The sequence below is a fragment of the Pholcus phalangioides genome, unplaced genomic scaffold (genome assembly GCF_987345545.1).
Source record: "Pholcus phalangioides strain wild (caught in Gottingen) unplaced genomic scaffold, Ppha-v1.0 ptg000009l_1, whole genome shotgun sequence".
Lineage (NCBI taxonomy): Eukaryota > Metazoa > Arthropoda > Arachnida > Araneae > Pholcidae > Pholcus > Pholcus phalangioides.
The window spans coordinates 40,826,936-40,834,911 of NW_028301602.1; positions in this window are offsets into that span (position 1 = coordinate 40,826,936).

Genomic DNA, 7,976 nt, shown 5'->3' on the forward strand with positions numbered 1-7,976 from the left:
TTAAATAGTGGGAACTTTCACAGGCAATTGGACATTTTACGGCAGACAATCCACAACGATGTGCATTCCGAAAATATTTTGTAGATGGCAGCAGAGGTTCTAGTTTTCGTGCAATATAGGCATTTATGTTCTCTATTATACAGGGTGGGCGAAAAGTCCGTAGAAACTTTAAAAACGAATAAAAACCGGAAAAATAATCGAAATAAAAAACGGTTTGCAGGGTTAGCATCGCTAGGTCACGGGATTTTTTTTTAGGACAGGAAAAATAATAACTCAAAAAACAGCCGATAGGTGACGCTGAAGTACACATGTCAAAGAAAACACACGCAAATAACAAACAGAATGCCTCCAAACCTTTTATTACAGCAGTATGTGTTCCACATGACTAGTGCCGCAACTAGATGCTTGGACACCCGGGGCGAGCGTGCATTTTGACGCCCCCTTGTAATGTTGAAAGAGAGGTTTCAGAATGAAATTTGCACCCCCTCGGGTCTAGCGCCCGGTGCATGAGACCCAACGGCTCCCAGGGCCACAACTAGATGCTTGGACACCCGGGGCGAGCGTGCATTTTGACGCCCCCTTGTAATGTTGAAAGAGAGGTTTCAGAATGAAATTTGCACCCCCTCGGGTCTAGCGCCCGGTGCGTGAGACCCAACGGCTCCCAGGGCCACAACAAGATGCTTGGTCACCCGGGGCGAGCGTGCATTTTGGTCCACTCTGTACATTCGAGAAACAGCTTTGTATCAGGACCCCTAATGCTATGGGATCCCGAAATTTCGTCCCCGACCACAGGTGTCGGAACCTAGGGGCTGAGGCCATTTGAGCCCCCAGTAAATACTATAAGGGGGCCGAGCACGCACGCACGCACGCACACGCACACACACGCACACACACACACGTAATCAAGTAATCACAATATCCCTAGTAATTTCTGAAAAAAGCATTGCAATGCTCACCTGCCCTCTCCTGCGTATCCGCTTGAGTCCCGTACTTACGGGTCGACCAGCAACTTTCGCCCTCCCAATGTTTTCTTTATGTCAGCGCCTCTGCTCCCGACATTTCACTAGCGCTGCCCATATGAGTGACCGAGTGGGTGACCAAGTGAGTGAGTGATTGTGTGCGTGACGTGACCAAATGATTAGATGAGTGACCATATGAGTGACCATATAAGTGGGTGAGGGATCGTATGAGTGACCACTTATGTGACTGCATGCGTAAGTGAGTGTGAGTGACTGTGTGGTTGAGCAGATTTGTGCAGATGGAGGGGGGGGGGGCTCAAAAGAATCTATTTGCCCGGGGGAGGCATGATACTCTTAAGATGGCACTCGTGTGGCATTAACATATGCTATTATACAGCGAGCGATATCGCTGTACTGGGATTCCTATTGGTATTAAATAAAATCAAAACTATTTGTTATAGATCGCCAAGTAAAATCGGTTCTTGGTTTTTAACTGGTTTTCCGCATGAAAATGAACTACAGTGAAATCTCGATATAATGATACTCCGCAGACGCACAAAAAAAAGTTTTAGAGGGATTATTGTTTTATCGCGAGGCAGCAGTTTAACATATAGACTTTTCCAAAGAAGACTTGAAAAAAAATATTGTAGTAGAGTTATATCGTTATATCGAGTATCGTTGTAGCAAGGTTTCATTGTATATGCTGAGTGGTATTTTCAAAATTTCATGTGGCACATAACCAGCAGGGCCGCAACTAGATGCTTGGTCAGCCGGGCAAGCACGCATTTTGGCGCATCCTTATAATGTTGAAGCAGAGGTTGAAGGGGGAAATTTGCGCCTCCTAAAGTCCGGCGCTTTAGCACCAGATCCACCTGCCTTCCCCCCCCCCTCCCCTTAATTATTTTTGGTGTACCGAATATGAAATAGTTGAAACCAGCAGATGCTAGGGCTGAGAATAGATTAAAATTTTTTACTGGTTAATAAGAATAGTTTAATCGATTAATCGACTGATTAATCGAATTTTAATTACATTTTTTCAAATGCTATTAATTTAGGACAAACTTATTAGGTAATTTTTTTTTTTTTTGATGCTACAAAAGTATATTTTATCCACTTTACTCATGTATTCTTTATAATGTAAACAAATAACGAAATAAATTAAGAAATTAAGGCCGTAAGCTTGAAATAATGCTGAACATTTTTTTTTGACAAGAGAGAGAGAAAGAAGAGAGATCCTGGAATTTCTTTTTCTCTTCACTAAGATATTATTTTTTTAGAAAATCAGTTATTTTAGGCTAGTCACTGATTTCGGAAGTACTTTTTTTTTCGATTTTCATACCGATTATTTTTACGTAGCAACCGCTCCCAAATAGTACTGGTCGGGAGGGGAGGGGAGAGTGTCGTTTTAACGCATGGGCCTACACGGGCACGGTCTAGGGTCTTCAAGAGAATGGGGGTGGGGACACGAAAATAAGAACAAATTGGAATTTCTGAGAGTAAGCATGTAAATTCGCCTTTCTTCGCCTCAGAAAAATCACGTGACTTGGGGGCCCATGATGCTCTTAAGACGGCCCTGCTGAGAGGGGGGTTACTCCGAGTATGAAATTTGCTACAGAAGAGGCTACAAATTTTTGTCTTGCTTTCTATCAAACCAAATTTGAAACTGAAACCATTACCAGCTATCGTTGAATCGACTTGTATTCCAACATCCCCCCCCCCCCCCGTCGAAAAATTTGATCAAAATATTGATTCAAATATTTTTAAATATGGTCACTTATCTGAAATGTTATATCTAGGAAGATAATTTAAGGTATTTAATTGATAGATAATCAAGCAAATCAAAACAAATTACCAACTTTTAATAAAAATTGTAATCAGATTGATCGAGTCAATTAACTCAACTGAAATTTTTAACTGCGATAAAAAATTGATCGATTAACTGATCCGATTAATCGGACCAGTACTAATTTACACACGTTTTGACCCACTTGAACGAGATCACACTGCTGTTCCTTTCCCCTGTTCACCATCCTTAAGAGGGGAAAAAGTTTGACTAATGGGCAGAATCATTAAATAAGCTGCAGTGCTGTAGAAGTCGAAATTTTACTCCTGACAATCGCACATAACTACCTACTATTTCACAAAAATTCACTACATAGTTAGTGTGTACTTTTCCCTCAGCTGACTATGCTTATCAGGAAATTTCAAATAAAATTTTACATAATCCTTCAAACAAGCAACGTAGAAGGTATTTAGGTTAACAAAACATGTCTTATCTTGCTGTTTTGATTAAGACAAATTCCCATCATGGTGAAAAGGAAATGCACATTAATAGAAAACTGAAAAAAAAGTGTTTTATATACAGAAAAGGCTACAAACTACTGTATATTAAAAGCGGTTATATTTTGGTTAATAAATTGTTGTTTTTCTTCGTCAGCATAGTGGCTTCATCTATTGCAAACACATGAAAGTAATGTTGCCAAGTTTGCTCGCACATGCTTCCTCATTTTTAAGTTTCGGAATCCTGTAACTTATCCTATAGAGTAGGTATAGGAGGGGGCACAAGGAATCTGTTGCAGTGAAATTTTGAATTTTTAACATTCAAAAAGCATATTTAATTGAAAGAAATTGATAAAGATATATAATGGTATTTTCTTTCGCTATACCTTAGTTTTATTACAGAAATATTCAAAAAATATTTTTAATTTTTAATTGCCTTGAGAAGGGCCTGTGTTCCCCTCTGCGTACCTTTGGTATGGCGGAATATGTTTTCAATTATTTTGTAAGCATGGAAAAAACATCAAAATGTCTAGAAAAGTCAACATCAAATGGGTAAACACAAATATTCATTTCCATATTTATTACATTATTTCCTTTTAATGACAGTATAGAATAAAACAATAAAAAAGCACAATGCTCAAAATCATATTCTAGTTGTTTTTCAACAGAAACTTTTTTGAACACTTATCTGTCGAGAAAAATACGAAAACAATACCTTAAAAATAATAATAAAAACGAACACAATATATCACACAATACAAAGTAAGAAAAACCATCATTCATTGAAAAATGCTCCATTGGCTTTTAGAGGACGAAAATTTTATATTTATTTTTGTTTCTATTTTTCTCCTTACGGAGAAATCACGACATTTTTTCTCACTTCTGTAAATGCCAGACATAAATAAAGCATTAAGGATCCATTTATTTATTTGCTTATTATTGTTTCTTTTTCTTTAGAGTTTTTTCTCCTTTGTCTGTCTCTGCTCTTAGCATTATTTCAATTTCTCGGATTTAAGATCCGTATATCATAAAAACGCGAAATATCTCGTGTGGCTTACAGATAAGAAAAGAGAAAAACACACACATTCGTGGGCGATATAAAAATGAAAAACAAATACATCAACTGAAAAAAAAATATCTTTGTATTGGACTGTAAAATAAAGGAATGAGAGTTGGAGAGAGCAAAAAAAAAAAAAAAGTAATATATAAAATTTTTTGTCAAAACCCTGGATAGTTTGAGGGTGGAATCTATTACGCGGTCCCAGTTCGCTATAAATAATAAAAAAAAATGAAAAAATTCTTATTTTGTGAGAAAAATGGAAAGGGGGGGGGTGGAAATCACAGTGATATAAGTTGGCTTTAGTTATTATTTTTAAAAAGTTTTCTTTTAACGGATTGTTATGTTGAAAATACGTTCAGGAGTTCGATTTATGTTAGCTTTAGGGGGTTGGGAATGAACCAGTGTTCACTGAAATATGTATTGAATAAAAGAAATTGATTTACGCAAATCAAAGAAAAAAAATATTTCGGGAAAATGATTTATTCAAAATATTTTTCATACTTTTATTTGCTTCAAAATCTATGGAAAAATAGCAGAGATCCGTAAAAGATGCAGGTATTGCCGAAGAAAAAATTGAATTCAAAACGACTTATACTTTCGTTTATTCATTTCGAGTTAGAAGAAAGAAAGTGATTTTCTACTTTCGAGCGAATATATGCTTCACATCCCTCCATGGAGTATATCATTTTCTAAATCGAATCTTCGTTCGATTACATAACATCGAATAATAGTGTGAATTCAGTAGACGCTTTTGTTTTCCGCAATGTAGGCTACCTGTTTACCTATACAGCGCACGCCACAAAGTGCGATAGCATCGGGATTTGGGGTTTCTGATACTAATAACCGATCGCTAATTATATCCAAAAATCCCAGTTGTGAGTACCATGACTATGTCTTGTTTGGTTGAACGGAACGCATGGAAATATGGGACAACGTTTTTTTTCTTCAACATAACAGGTTCCGAAATGCTGAATCGTGCATTTTTATATTACCTTCAATTGTTATGAAACTGGATTTTTTTCCTTTGAGTTAAAATCCTTCTTTTTCTATTCCGAAATTGTGAGTAGTAACAGTGAAACTGTCTAAGGTGTATCTCGAATTACGATACTTTTTTAATGTACGGTAAATTCCATATGTCCTTTGTAATAAAAAAAAGTGTTCCAGCCGAGGAACTTTGAATGCGGTCATTTGAAAGATACTGACCATGAATTGAATTTTTTTACTTTACACATGTAGAGATCCTTATGTAGATACATTTTACACAATGAGAAAGAAATTGCAAAAGCAGCGCTACACGTACATTGATCATAGCGGCTATTGCGACCCGTATTGTGGACTGTATGGAAATTTTTGTCAATAAAAGAAAGCCTTCTGACCTCCTACATATCCTTGCAGATAGGTAGCAACTTATAGGGAAACTTACTAAGTTTAAACTTTACTTTAGTTAAACTTAGTTTCACATGAAGGAAAACTTTCGATGAAAAAAAAAATCGATAACGTAAACTGAAGCCCTGATGTATATGCAAAGCTATTTTTCCCATTTTATGATATTGATCCGTTTCGTACTTGGCGAAAGTGATAACTAAGACCCTGATGTTGTTGTTGCCCTAAAAAAAATCTTGAAAAATAACTTTAAAAAATGCCCTAAAAATTGGGAGAAAATGCCATCAAAATAATAAAACGAATTTCTCTTGAAAAATTGGTTATGTTCAAATGTCGAAAGAAAAAGTTTTAACAGCATCAATCATACGTAATTTTTTTTTCTCAAGGTTTTTCCCCTCCACTCCGTTTAGATTTCATCAAGAATAACAATTTTTCTAATAAACAAGTTTTAATTCATGAATCGGTTAGGAACACTGGCATTATGGGCCCCCACTAGAGTGGGGCTGACAGGGCTTAGGGGCCTGAGACGATTCTTATACTTCTTCGTTTTTTCACAAGAAATTCACTATTGAGAGGCCCGTGAAGAATCTGAGTGGAGGGCCCTGCTGGGGGGGGGGGGGGCATGATTTACGTACTGGGGGAGAGGGTTTTTTGCAGTAAAAAACGAAAAATGAACCCCTTCCTGAGAAAATCCTGTGTATGCCTCTGGTTAGGAGCCCAAAAAAGGCATCTTTTATTTTATTTTCCAAGAAATTCCAAAAAAGCATATTTTCTTATAAGTGTTCGAAGTATAATCAGTATTCATATAATTTTTTCAATGTTTTAAATTGTCAAAAAATTTAAAAAAACGAGAAAATATCGAGAAAATGCCCTGACAGTGAAAAAAAAAAGCAGAAAAATGCAAAAGATGCAAATACTGCAAATGCCATTAATATCCAGGCCCTGGTGATAAACAGTACCCGAATGATAGCACTATCCGTGATTCTAATAAGCGGTGCTTACTGTATATCACATTTAATCGATTTATTGTAATATCCATCATTTTTAAATTCGTAAAATCGAATTTACAAGGATTCAAATTCTCTAGATCTAAATTTCTTTCAATTAATTACCATGTACATGTCATTAAAAAGATCTGAATTCCTAAAATAAACTTTAAAACCGTTAAAGCTATCGGTCCTTATTACGCATATACGTTATACGCTTGCGAATCCCTTTCAACCAAAGAAAAAAAGATCAGTTTAGGATGTAATTTGCTGAAGGCAAAAAAGCCCCGTGCTAATCTATTTGTAGGTAAGCGTAGCTTAAGAAAAAAGATTGGATGCCATTTCTACCAAGTCAGGAAATTTCTTGTGGAATCCCCAGGTAGTATTAGTGAGCGATGTTTAAATCCCGATCTTTTGGCAGAGCTCCGGAATCTCTCACACACGAATGTAGTATTTCCCCCCGTTTATATTGTACAAACGTTCTCGTTTCGGTTAGATAAGAGAAATGCCACCGTCCGTGATAAACCATACCGAAACAATCTATTCCTCACTCTTCTCAGACAATTTACACCGCAGTAATTTTATTCGACGCCAAATTTGTTTCCCGTCCAGTGGTGATTTGAATTAGTGCGACGGAATGTTATTTGCAATTGAGTGGCGTCTCCGAGGTGCTTTCTCTTGGAGAGCGACGATAAACAGAACTACGTCAAGCTGATTAAGACGAAATCGCCAACCAGTCCATTCTTATTAATACGACTGACAAGTTGAGATTAAGCTGGAATAAAGAAAGATTGGCCTCAGAGAGGTAAACCTGATAAATTGATCTCAATTAACAGGAAGGGTGGAATCCATACGTCTAGACCTTTAGTTTTTACGACGTGCATTATTTCTCACGCTTTTCAGAGGCAATAGAGAACAACGAATACGTAAAATTTTGCCTTTATCCAGTGAGGAATAAAACTCAAAGCATTTTCATCGCCGTCGAAACCACGAACTCAGGAAGACAAATGTGAATGGTTCACAAATAAGTTTTGTAAATTGCAGAAGTGCTGCATTCAACTTTACCCATTTTGAGCTGGAGAAAAGATACACTGCTTACCTTATGTACGTTATAGGAGGAGGAGTCACCGGTAGAAGAGGTTGGGTTCCTCATGTCTTTGGATTCAGCGAGCAATGGAAATTTTTGTTCCCGTTCATTCCACTTCATTTGAGTGGAACAGATCGTGTTAATTAAGCAAGTGCATCATATCAGCCGCTGTGCGGTAGCGTGGGCATAGTGATGGAATCACACTGTGGAGGATTTGAGCT